The sequence below is a fragment of the Anopheles coustani genome (assembly GCF_943734705.1).
Source record: "Anopheles coustani chromosome X unlocalized genomic scaffold, idAnoCousDA_361_x.2 X_unloc_6, whole genome shotgun sequence".
Classification (NCBI taxonomy): Eukaryota; Metazoa; Arthropoda; class Insecta; order Diptera; family Culicidae; genus Anopheles; species Anopheles coustani.
The window spans coordinates 25,001-43,300 of record NW_026525170.1 but is presented as its reverse complement, the minus strand read 5'-3'; positions in this window follow the sequence as shown (position 1 = coordinate 43,300).

The following is an 18,300-nucleotide window of genomic DNA, read 5'->3' as shown; positions in this document are numbered from 1 at the left end:
ACAACTTTGCCTAGGTCACTTGTACTCTTGACTTAGGCCATCCGACTTGGTCCGTGTTTCTTCCTAGGGTTCACCTAGGTACTTTGCCTTGCTTGATGTGGTAACTTTTTAGTGTAGTTCAGACATCCTAATTTTGGGACTTAGCCGATTTTTCATGTATTTCCATATGACCCATAGGGTCCCTTTCTTCATACAAGCTTGCCTAGGGCGATCGGTCAAAACTTGTCTTACTATTCGATTGGTCTTCGCACTTTCACCCTAGGCAGTTTGCCTAGGTCTGTCTTCTTGAGGAGGCCAAAACCCGAAATAAGGAGGTTCAGCCGACCCAGAAACCTCCCCTGTCTGAACTACACTAACCCGATTTTTCAGGGTCCTCACCGTCATACAACTTTGCCTAGGTCACTTGTTCTCTTGACTTAGGCCATCTGACTTGGTCCGTGTTTCTTGCTAGGGTTCACCTAGGTACTTTGCCTTGCTTGATGTGGTAACTTTTTAGTGTAGTTCAGACATCCCAATTTTGGGACTTAGCCGATTTTTCATGTATTTCCATATGACCCATAGGGTCCCTTTCTTCATACAAGCTTGCCTAGGGCGATCGGTCAAAACTTGTCTTACTATTCGATTGGTCTTCGCACTTTCACCCTAGGCAGTTTGCCTAGGTCTGTCTTCTTGAGGAGGCCAAAACCCGAAATAAGGAGGTTCGGCCGACCCTGAAACCTCCCCTGTCTGAACTACACTAACCCGATTTTTCAGGGTCCTCAGCGCCATACAACTTTGCCTAGGTCACTTGTACTCTTGACTTAGGCCATCCGACTTGGTCCGTGTTTCTTCCTAGGGTTCACCTAGGTACTTTGCCTTGCTTGATGTGGTAACTTTTTAGTGTAGTTCAGACATCCCAATTTTGGGACTTAGCCGATTTTTCGTATATTTCCATATGACCCATAGGGTCCCTTTCTTCATACAAGCTTGCCTAGGGCGATCGGTCAAAACTTGTCTTACTATTCGATTGGTCTTCGCACTTTCACCCTAGGCAGTTCGCCTAGGTCTGTCTTCTTGAGGAGGCCAAAACCCGAAATAAGGAGGTTCGGCCGACCCTGAAACCTCCCCTGTCTGAACTACACTAACCCGATTTTTCAGGGTCCTCAGCGCCATACAACTTTGCCTAGGTCACTTGTACTCTTGACTTAGGCCATCCGACTTGGTCCGTGTTTCTTCCTAGGGTTCACCTAGGTACTTTGCCTTGCTTGATGTGGTAACTTTATAGTGTAGTTCTGACATCCCAATTTTGGGACTTAGCCGATTTTTCGTATATTTCCATATGACCCATAGGGTCCCTTTCTTCATACAAGCTTGCCTAGGGCGATCGGTCAAAACTTGTCTTACTATTCGATTGGTCTTCGCACTTTCACCCTAGGCAGTTCGCCTAGGTCTGTCTTCTTGAGGAGGCCAAAACCCGAAATAAGGAGGTTCGGCCGACCCTGAAACCTCCCCTGTCTGAACTACACTAACCCGATTTTTCAGGGTCCTCAGCGCCATACAACTTTGCCTAGGTCACTTGTACTCTTGACTTAGGCCATCCGACTTGGTCCGTGTTTCTTCCTAGGGTTCACCTAGGTACTTTGCCTTGCTTGATGTGGTAACTTTTTAGTGTAGTTCAGACATCCTAATTTTGGGACTTAGCCGATTTTTCATGTATTTCCATATGACCCATAGGGTCCCTTTCTTCATACAAGCTTGCCTAGGGCGATCGGTCAAAACTTGTCTTACTATTCGATTGGTCTTCGCACTTTCACCCTAGGCAGTTTGCCTAGGTCTGTCTTCTTGAGGAGGCCAAAACCCGAAATAAGGAGGTTCAGCCGACCCAGAAACCTCCCCTGTCTGAACTACACTAACCCGATTTTTCAGGGTCCTCACCGTCATACAACTTTGCCTAGGTCACTTGTTCTCTTGACTTAGGCCATCTGACTTGGTCCGTGTTTCTTGCTAGGGTTCACCTAGGTACTTTGCCTTGCTTGATGTGGTAACTTTTTAGTGTAGTTCAGACATCCCAATTTTGGGACTTAGCCGATTTTTCATGTATTTCCATATGACCCATAGGGTCCCTTTCTTCATACAAGCTTGCCTAGGGCGATCGGTCAAAACTTGTCTTACTATTCGATTGGTCTTCGCACTTTCACCCTAGGCAGTTTGCCTAGGTGTAGCTTCTTGAGGAGGTCAAAACCCAAAATAAGGAGGTTCAGCCGACCCAAAAACCTCCCCTGTCTAAACTACACTAACCAGATTTTTCAGGGTCCTCACCGTCATACAACTTTGCCTAGGTCACTTGCACTCTTGACTTAGGCCATCTGACTTGGTCCGTGTTTCTTCTTAGGGTTCACCTAGGTACTTTGCCTTGCTTGATGTGGTAACTTTTTAGTGTAGTTCAGACATCCCAATTTTGGGACTTAGCCGATTTTTCATGGATTTTCCATATGACCCATAGGGTCCCTTTCTTCATACAAGCTTGCCTAGGGCGATCGGTCAAAACTTGTCTTACTATTCGATTGGTCTTCGCACTTTCACCCTAGGCAGTTTGCCTAGGTGTAGCTTCTTGAGGAGGTCAAAACCCAAAATAAGGAGGTTCAGCCGACCCAAAAACCTCCCCTGTCTGAACTACACTAACCCGATTTTTCAGGGTCCTCAGCGCCATACAACTTTGCCTAGGTCACATGTACTCTTGACTTAGGCCATCTGACTTGGTCCGTGTTTCTTCTTAGGGTTCACCTAGGTACTTTGCCTTGCTTGATGTGGTAACTTTTTAGTGTAGTTCAGACATCCCAATTTTGGGACTTAGCCGATTTTTCATGGATTTTCCATATGACCCATAGGGTCCCTTTCTTCATACAAGCTTGCCTAGGGCGATCGGTCAAAACTTGTCTTACTATTCGATTGGTCTTCGCACTTTCACCCTAGGCAGTTTGCCTAGGTGTAGCTTCTTGAGGAGGTCAAAACCCAAAATAAGGAGGTTCAGCCGACCCAAAAACCTCCCCTGTCTGAACTACACTAACCCGATTTTTCAGGGTCCTCAGCGCCATACAACTTTGCCTAGGTCACATGTACTCTTGACTTAGGCCATCTGACTTGGTCCGTGTTTCTTCTTAGGGTTCACCTAGGTACTTTGCCTTGCTTGATGTGGTAACTTTTTAGTGTAGTTCAGACATCCCAATTTTGGGACTTAGCCGATTTTTCATGTATTTCCATATGACCCTTAGGGTCCCTTTCTTCATACAAGCTTGCCTAGGGCGATCGGTCAAAACTTGTCTTACTATTCGATTGGTCTTCGCACTTTCACCCTAGGCAGTTTGCCTAGGTGTAGCTTCTTGATGAGGCCAAAACCCAAAATAAGGGGGTTCGGCCGACCCAAAAACCTACCCTGTCTAAACTACACTAACCAGATTTTTCAGGGTCCTCAGCGCCATACAACTTTGCCTAGGTCACTTGTTCTCTTGACTTAGGCCATCTGACTTGGTCCGTGTTTCTTCCTAGGGTTCACCTAGGTACTTTGCCTTGCTTGGTGTGGTAACTTTTTAGTGTAGTTCTGACATCCTCATTTTGGGACTTAGCCGATTTTTCGTAAAATGCCATATGACCCATATGGGTCCTTTCCTTCATATAAGTTTGCCTTGCTTGGTGTGGTAACATTTGAGTGTAGTTCTGACATCATCATTTTGGGACTTAGCCGATTTTTCGTCAAATACCATATGACCCATATGGGTCCTTTCCTTCATATAAGTTTGCCTTGCTTGGTGTGGTAACATTTGAGTGTAGTTCTGACATCCCCATTTTGGGACTTAGCCGATTTTTCGTAAAATACCATATGACCCATCAGGGTCCTTTGCTTCATATAAGTTTGCCTTGCTTGGCGTGGTAACATTTGAGTGTAGTTCTGACATCCCCATTTTGGGACTTAGCCGATTTTTCGTAAAATACCATATGACCCATCAGGGTCCTTGCCTTCATATAAGTTTGCCTTGCTTGGTGTGGTAACATTTGAGTGTAGTTCTGACATCCCCATTTTGGGACTTAGCCGATTTTTCGTAAAATACCATTTGACCCATCAGGGTCCTTTGCTTCATATAAGTTTGCCTTGCTTGATGTGGTAACTTTTTAGTGTAGTTCAGACATCCCCATTTTGGGACTTAGCCGATTTTTCGTAAAATACCATATGACCCATCAGGGACCTTGCCTTCATATAAGTTTGCCTTGCTTGGTGTGGTAACATTTGAGTGTAGTTCTGACATCCCCATTTTGGGACTTAGCCGATTTTTCGATCAATACCATTTGACCCATCAGGGTCCTTTGCTTCATATAAGTTTGCCTTGCTTGGTGTGGTAACTTGTTAGTGTAGTTCTGACATCATCATTTTGGGACTTAGCCGATTTTTCGTAAAATACCATATGACCCATCAGGGTCCTTTGCTTCATATAAGTTTGCCTTGCTTGGTATGGTAACATTTGAGTGTAGTTCTGACATCCCCATTTTGGGACTTAGCCGATTTTTCGACCAATACCATATGACCCATCAGGGTCCTTTGCTTCATATAAGTTTGCCTTGCTTGGTGTGGTAACATTTGAGTGTAGTTCTGACATCCCCATTTTGGGACTTAGCCGATTTTTCGTAAAATACCATATGACCCATCAGGGTCCTTGCCTTCATATAAGTTTGCCTTGCTTGGTGTGGTAACATTTGAGTGTAGTTCTGACATCCCCATTTTGGGACTTAGCCGATTTTTCGTAAAATACCATATGACCCATCAGGGTCCTTGCCTTCATATAAGTTTGCCTTGCTTGGTGTGGTAACATTTGAGTGTAGTTCTGACATCCCCATTTTGGGACTTAGCCGATTTTTCGTAAAATACCATATGACCCATCAGGGTCCTTGCCTTCATATAAGTTTGCCTTGCTTGGTGTGGTAACCTTTTAGTGTAGTTCTGACATCATCATTTTGGGACTTAGCCGATTTTTCGTAAAATACCATATGACCCATCAGGTTCCTTGCCTTCATATAAGTTTGCCTTGCTTGGTGTGGTAACATTTTAGTGTAGTTCTGACATCCCCATTTTGGGACTTAGCCGATTTTTCGTAAAATACCATATGACCCATCAGGGTCCTTTGCTTCATATAAGTTTGCCTTGCTTGGTGTGGTAACATTTGAGTGTAGTTCTGACATCATCATTTTGGGACTTAGCCGATTTTTCGTAAAATACCATATGACCCATCAGGGTCCTTTGCTTCATATAAGTTTGCCTTGCTTGGTGTGGTAACATTTGAGTGTAGTTCTGACATCCCCATTTTGGGACTTAGCCGATTTTTCGTAAAATACCATATGACCCATCAGGGTCCTTGCCTTCATATAAGTTTGCCTTGCTTGGTGTGGTAACATTTGAGTGTAGTTCTGACATCATCATTTTGGGACTTAGCCGATTTTTCGTAAAATACCATATGACCCATCAGGGTCCTTTGCTTCATATAAGTTTGCCTTGCTTGGTGTGGTAACATTTGAGTGTAGTTCTGACATCCTCATTTTGGGACTTAGCCGATTTTTCGTAAAATGCCATATGACCCATATGGGTCCTTGCCTTCATATAAGTTTGCCTTGCTTGGTGTGGTAACATTTGAGTGTAGTTCTGACATCATCATTTTGGGACTTAGCCGATTTTTCGTAAAATACCATATGACCCATCAGGGTCCTTTGCTTCATATAAGTTTGCCTTGCTTGGTGTGGTAACATTTGAGTGTAGTTCTGACATCCCCATTTTGGGACTTAGCCGATTTTTCGTAAAATACCATATGACCCATCAGGGTCCTTGCCTTCATATAAGTTTGCCTTGCTTGGTGTGGTAACATTTGAGTGTAGTTCTGACATCCCCATTTTGGGACTTAGCCGATTTTTCGTAAAATACCATATGACCCATCAGGGTCCTTGCCTTCATATAAGTTTGCCTTGCTTGGTGTGGTAACACATGAGTGTAGTTCTGACATCCCCATTTTGGGACTTAGCCGATTTTTCGACCAATACCATATGACCCATCAGGGTCCTTTGCTTCATATAAGTTTGCCTTGCTTGGTGTGGTAACATTTGAGTGTAGTTCTGACATCCCCATTTTGGGACTTAGCCGATTTTTCGATCCATCCTATATGACCCATCAGGGTCCTTTTTCTTCATATAAGTTTCCCAAGACTTAGTGCTTTTTACCTTTTCACACAAATATCACCCTTACGGGTTTCTTTGATCTTCTCTTTTTGTATTGACCAAATGTAGGTCTTGCCATGCCAAACATATAATTGTTCTACACCAAGTCTCTATCTCGTACCGCCAGCTCGGTACATTCGATCAACCTGCCCTTAAGGCACCCGGGACTTAGCCATTTTTTCACATTTTTCATGATTTTGAGGCAACTTTTCTCGACTTTGTCACCTTATATCACCAAGATCCTTTCCCTTTAGCGCTTCACTCTGTTCGTATGATATTTAGCGCTGACTATCACCTTTCTATCGCTGACCTCAACTTCTTATTCGGTGCCATAGAGCCAGAGATATTTGGTGTATGCTGTTATAAGGGAAGTTTGTCACTTTTTCAAAGGCCCACTTTGGGACGCCCATATCTCACCTTCACGTATCTTCGATCTTCTTGTCGTCTATGGACGAAACTTAGGTCTTGTATTGGCCAACTTATAAATGTTCTACGGCCAAGCCGTATCTCTTACCGCCAGCCCGGTATTCATGGACTTAGTCGGATTTTCGCCTCTCGTGGTAACAATTTCTGACTTTGACTCACAATAACACCCGAACGGTCACATGCTAGCGCTTTGCTTGGTAGAAATTATAGTTAGCGCTACCTTTTCTCTTTCCATCGATACCTTGTTCGTTCCATTCCATGCCATACAGCCGAAGTTATGATGTTTCCCGTTTTCCATATCATGTGGAGCTTATGCTCTGGGAAAACCATCTAACACCTGTACCACCCTTTTGGGTACCACCGATCTCGTCACTATGTTCGGGCCAAATATAGGTTATAACATGCCCAACATATAATTGTTCTACACCAAGTCTCTATCTCTTACCGCCTGCTCGGTATTTTACTCGTAAGTCCAAATTTCACAACTTGTACTTTTTGGCCCAATGTACTCGAGTTTCAATTTTGGTAACATTTTTCGACTTTGACACTTAATAACTTCCAAATCATGCTAGTTAGCGCTTTGCTTTCTTCTAGTCGTATCTAGCGCTGGGTGTTACCTTTCCAAAACATATCCTAGCTTAACAATCCATGCCATACAGCCGGAGCTATACGGTGCACAAGTCAAATCCATTTTAGCCATGTTTCATTTTTGCCAATTTTTGACCACTCGTATCACCCTTCCAGAGTGGTTCGATCTTCTCGCTGTCTATGGACGACTTTTAGGTCTCGTAGAGGCAAACTTATAAGTATTCTACGTCAACCCGCTATCTCTTACCGCCTGCTCGGTATTCTTGGTCTTGTGTGATTTTTGGAAATTTTGGTATTATTTTTCCACTTTGTCGCTTAATAACTCAGTTTTGCTCAACACTTAGCGCTTCGGTTGTTTGGGATTATAGTTAGCGCTCGGTTCGACCTTTCCAACACTGATCTTAGCTTGTCGATCCGTTCCATACAGCCTGAGTTATTCGCGATACCGTGTTTCAACCCATTTCTCAAGTCTCGTTTTGGTCCAACTTTGAACCAGCCATATCACCCTGATGGGTACCTCCGATCTTCTCGCTCTATATTGGCCAAAGTTAGGTCTTGTGGTAACGTACTTATGATTGTTCTACGCCGTGTTCGTAGCTCTTATCGTTCGCCCGCTATTTTCGATCATAAGGTGAATTTTCGCCTCTAAACCACCATTTTTCACCTTTGCCCTCTAATATGACCGACTTGCTCAACACCTAGCGCTTCGCTTGGTAGGACACATAGCTAGCGCTCGTCAAGACCTTTCCAACGCATATCCAAGCTTTCCGATCCGAGCCATACAGCCTGAGCTATAGGCGATACCGTTTTTCCCATTTTCTTGGTCACATGCACTTTAGGGTACCCCTTTTTGCCTTTGACCCTTAATACCTCCTCCGGGTCACTAGTAGGCGCTCAGCTTGGTAGGAAACATAGCTAGAGCAGGCCTTCACCTTTCCAAAACTGCCTCAAGTGTACCGATCCGACATCTAGAACCAAAGTTATGGTCATTCCTATCATGCTCTACTTTCATGGTCAACCTCCACCAAGCACACCTAGGTTGGACCAACTTTCACCAACTCATCTCGAACCCCAAATTTGCTTCGACCTACTAGGTTTCCCTAGTAAAGTGGTCAAAACATCCATTACAACACGACTGGTCTTTCTGGTGGTCGACCTAGGCGACTTTGTTCGACGACCACCACCCCATGGAACTAAAAGACGTCCCTTGATACGGACCACCGATACATTTTCCGGCCTGTCTAAACTACACTCATCGAAATTTTTTTGGGTCCCCACCGTCATACAAGTTTCCCTAGGTCAAGTTTTTCTTCCGGATCGGCCGCGGACCTCACTTTTCATTATCTAGGGAGGCCATAGGGCCCCAAAAGGGGTTTTTTAAAATTTTCGACACTTTCGACTTTGGTCGGATTTTTTCCGATTTTGGTCCGACCTAGGGACTTGGTGGTCCAAGGAGCCTCGGGACCAAACTTTTTTCTCAGGGGTCCCTACCTCCATACAACTTTGCCTAGGTCAATTTTTTGTTCCAAATCGACCGCGGATTTCACTTTTCAATATCTGGGGCTCGTGTAGAGTCCGAATATGAGGTTTTCTCATTTTTCGACATTTTCGACTTTTTTCGACTTTTTTCGGGTTTTTCGACCTAGGGGTCCGCCGAACAAATTTTGGGTCAAAAATTTTTATTGAACTAGTCGAAAGTACGCAAAAAGATAAGACTTTTTGCCGAAGACACCATGCCCCGGAACCGACTCCTTCCCCTTCAAAATTGGGGACAAACGTGATTTTTGAAACTTTTCCTTAGGGAGCCCAAGACTTAGAAAATTTTCAAATTCTCGATTTTTCGATTGCGAGCTAGCGCTTTGCGGTCTTCGGCAATGTTGTAGATCTCGACGAGATAAGACTTTTTGGTCAAGGGACATTTTGCCCTCCGACCCCTCCTTCCCCCCGCAAATCGCCCCCCAAAGTGCAATTTTTGCATTTTCACCTCTTTGCACGCACTGTTCGGCCCAAATGGCCACTTTCTATGGGTCTGAGCGCTTTGCGGTCTTCGGCAAACTTTTAGAGCGTACCAAGCCCTAATTATAATTCTTCTACACCACCTTCGTACCTCTTCATCCCTGGCCGCTATTCGCGTACCAAGGTAATTTTTGTTCATTTTGTCAACATTTTTCATCTTTGACTGCTTATATCGGCCTTGCCATGAACCGATAGCGCTTCGCTGTGTTCTAACGTAAGTTAGTACTGCTCAATACCTTTCCAAATCATGTCTTAGATTGTCATTTGCTTGCATACAGCCGGAGCTATGAGCGATACCGTAAAAAGTACCGAAACTTGGAAAAATCCTTTGATCGCCCATATCCCCCCTTTGGGGGCCAGATATCGAAAAAAGTTCTGATTCAAAAAGTTGCGCATTAACGTGTTCTAGTTATGCCTAGAACATTTCACTTCGCTAGCTGGCCTGCAACTTAGCCGTAATTGGGATTTTAGGGTGTTCTTGGAGGGCCCATTTCCTGCGACTTGGTATCTTTTGGGCCCAATGTTTCTCTAATATCTCCACGAGTTTTCCAGAAAGCCTTTTCAAACTTTCAGGGTGCCTAGAACACCTCAAGACCTTTCCAACGCTATGCCGTTTGCCTCGCTCGGACATCTACAGCCAAAGTTATTCGAGGTACACGGTACCTTACCCTGTTTTCTCAGTACTTGGTCGAAAATTTCGATCAGCCATATGACCGACTTGGACAACCCTGAGCGGGTTGGCCCCATATAACTAAACTTTCGTCTCGTAGAGGCAAACTTATAAATATTCCACGTCAACTCGCTATCTCGTACCGCCTTGACGGTATACTTGGTCCAAGGGCCATTTCCAGCGACTTGGTCGCAATTTCGCTCTAAGTTTCGCTAATACCTTCGTCCGTGGACATGGTGATTTTTTGTTCGTATTTTTCCTTGATAGTCCCACTCAAGACTATTCCATACCAGAGCCAAGCGTCCCGCTAAGTGCCATACAGCCTGAGCAGTAATTCATGAAAGGTACCTCTACCAGTTTTTGCCATACTTGGGTACAAACTTTGGATCGCCCATATCTCCACTTTGGAGGCCAGCCAGCACCTTGGCCTCATATACTTTTTTGTTGGTCATACCATGCACCAAATATAATTGTTCTACGCCAACTTGCTATCTCTTCTCCAACTTGCCGTTATTCTTGGTCCAAGTCCCATTTCATTCGTTTTTGGACCCATTTTGCTATATGTTTCACTAATAGCTTCGGCCATGGACAAGCTGATATTCTGTTTGTATTTTTGCTTGATAGTCCCACTCAAGACCATTCCAAAACACACCGCAACTTGTCGCTCGGTGGCAAACTGACCGAGTTATAATTCATGAAAGATACCTCAACTTGGTACACCATGTGGTCGGCCCAAACCATATACCGACCAAACGACCGACTTGGAGCACCCTGACCGGGTTGCCCCCATATAATGAAAGTTGCGTCTCTACACGCCCAACTTATGAATATTCTACGCCAAGTCGCTATCTCTTACCGGTAAGCCGGTATTCACCTTCCAAGGGTGATTTTGGTCAAGTGCCATTTCCTGCGACTTGGTCCCCGAATTGGACCATCATCACCTAATATCTCCGTGGTCTTTCAACTCAGCCTCATAAAACTTTCAGGGTAGATAGGTCTCCCCAAGACCTTTCCAACGGTGAGCCGTTTGCCTCGCTCGGCCATCTACAGCCGAAGTTATTAATGGTACTTGGTACCTTACCCTGTTTTTTCCATACTTGTTCGTACTTGGGTACAAACTTTGGATCGCCCATATCTCCACTTTGCAGGCCAGCTAGCACCTTGGCCCCATATACTTTTTTGTTGGTCATGCCATGCACCAAATATAATTGTTCTACGCCAACTTGCTATCTCTTCTCCAACTTGCCGTTATTCTTGGTCCAAGTCCCATTTCATTCGTTTTTGGACCCATTTTGCTATATGTTTCACTAATAGCTTCGGCCATGGACAAGCTGATATTCTGTTTGTATTTTTGCTTGATAGTCCCACTCAAGACCATTCCAAAACACACCGCAACTTGTCGCTCGGTGGCAAACTGACCGAGTTATAATTCATGAAAGATACCTCAACTTGGTACACCATGTGGTCGGCCCAAACCATATACCGACCAAACGACCGACTTGGAGCACCCTGACCGGGTTGCCCCCATATAATGAAAGTTGCGTCTCTACACGCCCAACTTATGAATATTCTACGCCAAGTCGCTATCTCTTACCGGTAAGCCGGTATTCACCTTCCAAGGGTGATTTTGGTCAAGTGCCATTTCCTGCGACTTGGTCCCCAAATTGGACCATCATCACCTAATATCTCCGTGGTCTTTCAACTCAGCCTCATAAAACTTTCAGGGTAGATAGGTCTCCCCAAGACCTTTCCAACGGTGAGCCGTTTGCCTCGCTCGGCCATCTACAGCCGAAGTTATTAATGGTACTTGGTACCTTACCCTGTTTTTTCCATACTTGTTCGTACTTGGGTACAAACTTTGGATCGCCCATATCTCCACTTTGGAGGCCAGCTAGCACCTTGGCCCCATATACTTTTTTGTTGGTCATGCCATGCACCAAATATATTTGTTCTACGCCAACTTGCTATCTCTTCTCCAACTTGCCGTTATTCTTGGTCCAATTCCCATTTCATTCGTTTTTGGACCCATTTTGCTATATGTTTCACTAATAGCTTCGGCCATGGACAAGCTGATTTTCGATTGGTATTTTTCCTTGATAGTCCCACTCAAGACCATTCCAAAACACACCGCAGCTTGTCGCTCGGTGGCAAACTGACCAAGTTATAATTCATGAAAGGTACCTCAACTTGGCACACCACGTGGTCGGCCCAAACCATAAACCAACCAAACGACCGACTTGGAGCACCCTGACCGGGTTGGCCCCATATAATAAAAGTTGCGTCTCTACACGCCCAACTTATGAATATTCTACGCCAAGTCGCTATCTCTTACCGGTAAGCCGGTATTCACCTTCCAAGGGTGATTTTGGTCAAGCGCCATTTCCTGCGACTTGGTCCCCGAATTGGACCATCATCACCTAATATCTCCGTGGTCTTTCAACTCAGCCTCATGAAACTTTCAGGGTAGATAGGTCTCCCCAAGACCTTTCCAACGGTGAGCCGTTTGCCTCGCTCGGCCATCTACAGCCGAAGTTATTAATGGTACTTGGTACCTTACCCTGTTTTTTCCATACTTGTTCGTACTTGGGTACAAACTTTGGATCGCCCATATCTCCACTTTGGAGGCCAGCCAGCACCTTGGCCCCATATACTTTTTTGTTGGTGATACCATGCACCAAATATAATTTTTCTACGCAAGCTTGCTATCTCTTCTCCAACTTGCGGTTATTTTTGACTCAAGTCCCATTTCCATAGTTTTTGGTACCAATTTGCTCTATGTTTCGCTAATAGCTTCGCCCAAGGACTTTGTGATTTTTTGTTCGCATTTTTCCTAAATAGTCCCACTCAAGACTATTCCAAATCACACCTTAGCTTGTCGCTCAGTGCCATACAGCCAGAGTTTTAATTCATGAAAGGTACATCACCTTGGTACACCACGTGGTCGGTCCAAACCATCAACCAACCATATGACCGACTTCGAGTCGAGCTAGCGGCTAGGCTCAATATAATGAAATGCGTGTCTTGATGCGGGCTACTGACGGTCTGAACATTGTAGCTCGCTAGCTCGTCTCTAAACTTGTGTTTTGGTCGAATATTGGGTGTTCATGTACCACTTCGGGTAACATGGACTTTGGTGCAACTTTACCACTTGTGCACTTAATAACTTCCCGGTCATTCAAGTCTTTGCCTTCATACTTTCAGGGTAGTTAGGTCTCGTCGAGACCTTTCCATACATATGCCAAACTCATCGATCGGACATCTATAGCCCGAGTTATTCGCGGTACACCGTACCTTACCCTGTTTTTTCCTCAATTGGGTACAAACCTTGGAACACCCATATCGCCCCTTTAGAGACTAGCTGGCACGTTGGCCTCATATAATGATAAGTGCACCTCAACTAGGGCTACTGACGGTCAGAACATTTCAACTTGCTAGCTCGGGCCCACACTTGTGTTTTTCTCGAATATATGGTTCAAGTGTGCCACTTTGGGCACTTTTGGACATTTTGTCCCCACACAACTTTCTTGCCTTGGTAGATAGGGTCTTGTGATCTTGGGCAAAAAGATGCACCAAGATAAAGTCTAACTTTCGTTCTTGTACCGCAAAGCGCTATCTCAAACACCCGAGGAGATAGAAAGTGATTATGTTCGGTATATCGGTCTTCCATGGCCTACTATGGTAAACCCCTGCAGGTATGCAACCGAAGGTGCTTGGTACATGTATTTGGTGCAATATCGGTGCAAAGTAGGTGTTTCCTTGATCGGGCTATAACTTTCTTGGTTGATGTTGGATTGCTTTGCGGTCTTCGGGGGATAGTTAGGGAACATGTTGGCCAACATTTCCTTATTCCTCAGCCTGGCCGTACCTCTTACCGTCTAGGCGGTATACATGCTCTAAGTTGGAACTTGTGTTCCTTTGGGTAACTTCTCTGACTTTGACGCTTAATAACTTTCGTTCATATGCAGTCTAAGCTCTGCAACTCTCAGGAAAGCTAGTACTACTCATTTCCTTTCCATATCAGTCTTTGGCTTGTCGATCCGATGTCTACAGCCTTACTTATTCACGTTCCCTGTGAAGGTAGGTTTTTGCCCATTTTCCAGTTCATGTGGTAACATTCCCAGACTTTGCCGGCTTTCTCTTCATGTGGTAACTTGCTTGCTCATGTGGTAACTTGGAAGTGTATTTCTGACAGACCCAATCTGGGACTTAGCCGATTTTTCTCTGCATATTATATGGATCCATCACTAGGCCATCTTGCTTGCTCATGTGGTAACTTGGAAGTGTATTTCTGACAGACCCAATCTGGGACTTAGCCGATTTTTCTCTTCATATCATATGGATCCATCACTAGGCCATCTTGCTTGCTTGTGTGGTAACTTGATAGTGTATGTCTGACAGACCCAATCTGGGACTTAGCCGATTTTTCTCTTCATATCATATGGATCCATCACTAGGCCATCTTGCTTGCTTGTGTGGTAACTTGGAAGTGTATTTCTGACAGACCCAATCTGGGACTTAGCCGATTTTTCTCTTCATATTATATGGATCCTGGACTTAGCCGATTTTTCTCTTCATATCATATGGATCCATCACTAGGCCATCTTGCTTGCTTGTGTGGTAACTTGGAAGTGTATTTCTGACAGACCCAATCTGGGACTTAGCCGATTTTTCTCTTCATATCATATGGATCCATCACTAGGCCATCTTGCTTGCTTGTGTGGTAACTTGGAAGTGTATTTCTGACAGACCCAATCTGGGACTTAGCCGATTTTTCTCTTCATATTATATGGATCCTGGACTTAGCCGATTTTTCTCTTCATATCATATGGATCCATCACTAGGCCATCTTGCTTGCTTGTGTGGTAACTTGGAAGTGTATTTCTGACAGACCCAATCTGGGACTTAGCCGATTTTTCTCTTCATATTATATGGATCCTGGACTTAGCCGATTTTTCTCTTCATATCATATGGATCCATCACTAGGCCATCTTGCTTGCTTGTGTGGTAACTTGGAAGTGTATTTCTGACAGACCCAATCTGGGACTTAGCCGATTTTTCTCTTCATATCATATGGATCCATCACTAGGCCAACTTGCTTGCTTGTGTGGTAACTTGATAGTGTATGTCTGACAGACCCAATCTGGGACTTAGCCGATTTTTCTCTTCATATCATATGGATCCATCACTAGGCCATCTTGCTTGCTTGTGTGGTAACTTGGAAGTGTATTTCTGACAGACCCAATCTGGGACTTAGCCGATTTTTCTCTTCATATTATATGGATCCTGGACTTAGCCGATTTTTCTCTTCATATCATATGGATCCATCACTAGGCCATCTTGCTTGCTTGTGTGGTAACTTGGAAGTGTATTTCTGACAGACCCAATCTGGGACTTAGCCGATTTTTCTCTTCATATCATATGGATCCATCACTAGGCCATCTTGCTTGCTTATGTGGTAACTTGGAAGTGTATTTCTGACAGACCCAATCTGGGACTTAGCCGATTTTTCTCTTCATATCATATGGATCCATCACTAGGCCAACTTGCTTGCTTGTGTGGTAACTTGATAGTGTATGTCTGACAGACCCAATCTGGGACTTAGCCGATTTTTCTCTTCATATCATATGGATCCATCACTAGGCCATCTTGCTTGCTTGTGTGGTAACTTGGAAGTGTATTTCTGACAGACCCAATCTGGGACTTAGCCGATTTTTCTCTTCATATTATATGGATCCTGGACTTAGCCGATTTTTCTCTTCATATCATATGGATCCATCATTAGGCCATCTTGCTTGCTTGTGTGGTAACTTGATAGTGTATTTCCGACAGACCCAATCTCGGACTTAGCCGATTTTTCTCTTCATATTATATGGTTCCATCACTAGGCCATCTTGCTTGCTTGTGTGGTATCTTGAAAGTGTATGTCTGACAGACCCAATCTGGGACTTAGCCGATTTTTCTCTTCATATAATATGGATCCTGGACTTAGCCTGTTATTAGGTTATTATATATGGATCCTGGACTTAGCCGATTATTAGGTTATTATATATGGATCCTGGACTTAGCCGATTTTTCTCTTCATATAATATGGATCCGGGACTTAGCCGATTATTAGGTTATTATATATGGATCCTGGACTTAGCCGATATTTCTCTTCATATAATATGGATCCGGGACTTAGCCAATTTTTCTCTTCATATAATATGGATCCGGGACTTAGCCGATTTTTCTCTTCATATAATATGGATCCGGGACTTAGCCAATTTTTCTCTTCATGTGGTAACGTATGCCAATCGCTCACAAGTCATGGGATAAGGGTACTTGTGTTCTTCCATCTTCTAAGTCCCGCACGGGGACATCGTGATCGCCCCAAGTCCGGAATAGCGCCAAGTCAAGCCCCACGGTGGCCGTGCAGGACCTGTTAGCGGCGGCCCCACTGACAGCACTAATCCGGACTTAGAAATTATATCTTTCTAATCGAACACCACACACGCAACACCACCATACCACCATCTCCTTGCAAGTACCTAAGTACCCGCAACTCCATGGTGAAGGCAATGTCACTCCATCACCAACCTCTTTGCATTGCAAGCACTTGCGTACCTACAACACTCCGAAGAAGGCAACGGCGCGCGATGCTCGACTCCACACACCTCACCACACCACACCACCGATGGCCAGCCAGCCAGCCAGCCCAGCTAAGGGCTAACCCACCAACCAACCACCAATGGCCTAGGCCAGCCGGATCCCACCTTCAAGTCCAAGCACAGCCAAGTGCAAGTACCGCCAAGTGTTCACCAACCAACCATCACACCAGGTCAGCCGGCCAGTACCCACCTTCAAGTGCCATTACCCTCGGGTGCAAGCCCAATCAAGTGTTAACCAACCAACCCGGCCAAGGCAGCCAACAGGCCGGCACCCTACAGCACCGACCCGCCATCACCACCTCAACCGTTGACCATGCAAGTGGCCTCGGACAACAGGTGACACCCGAAGTACATCCGAAGAACGTATATCAAGTGTTTGCTCACCAAGTCCTCAACCAACCCCAAGTACCCGGAGGTACCCAGAGTGTTGGATCCGCCAACCCGTCCCGGCACTCCAAGTCCTTGCGAACCCAAAGTGTTTGCCCGGTAGGGCCATTGTATCACAACGCTTGCGACCATGCAAGTGGCCTCGAACAAGGTGACAGGGGTATCTTCACCAAGTTCTCAACCAACCCCAAGTACCCGGAGGTACCCAGAGTGTTGGGTCCGCCAACCACTACCAGCACTCCAAGTCCTCGCGAACATAAAGTGTTTGCCCGGTAGGGCCATTAGACCACAACGCTTGCTAACCATGCAAGTGGTCTCGGACAACAGGTGACACCCGAAGTACATCCGGAGAGTGTACAACAAGTGTTTGTTCACCAAGTCCTCAACCAACCCCAAGTACCCGGAGGTACCCAGAGTGTTGGGTCCGCCAACCACTACCAGCACTCTAAGTCCTCGCGAACCCAAAGTGTTTGCCCGGTAGGGCCATTAGACCACAACGCTTGCTAACCATGCAAGTGGTCTCGGACAACAGGCGATACCCGAAGTACATCCGAAGAGTGTATATCAAGTGTTTGTTCACCAAGTCCTCAACCAACCCCAAGTACCCGGAGGTACCCAGAGTGTTGGATCCGCAAACCCGTCCCGGCACTCCAAGTCCTTGCGAACCCAAAGTGTTTGCCCGGTAGGGCCATTGTATCACAACGCTTGCTACCATGCAAGTGGCCTCGGACAACAGGTGACACCCGAAGTACATCCGGAGAGTGTACAACAAGTGTTTGTTCACCAAGTCCTCAACCAACCCCAAGTACCCGGAGGTACCCAGAGTGTTGGATCCGCCAACCCGTCCCGGCACTCCAAGTCCTTGCGAACCCAAAGTGTTTGCCCGGTAGGGCCATTGAATCACAACGCTTGCTAACCATGCAAGTGGTCTCGGACAACAGGTGACACCCGAAGTACATCCGGAGAGTGTATATCAAGTGTTTGTTCACCAAGTCCTCAACCAACCCCAAGTACCCGGAGGTACCCAGAGTGTTGGATCCGCCAACCCGTCCCGGCACTCTAAGTCCTTGCGAACCCAAAGTGTTTGCCCGGTTGGGCCATTAGATCACAACGCTTGCTAACCATGCAAGTGGTCTGGAGTATAGGTGATACTGACATACCACCGAGGTGGTACATCTAGTATTGGGTCACCAAAACCAAACCAACCCCAAGTATCAACCCGGCATACTCAGAGTGATGGATCCGCCAACCCGTCCCGGCACTCCAAGTCCTTGACGAACCGAAAGTGTTTGCCCGGTAAGGCCATTAGATCACAACGCTTGCTACCCCACGGCG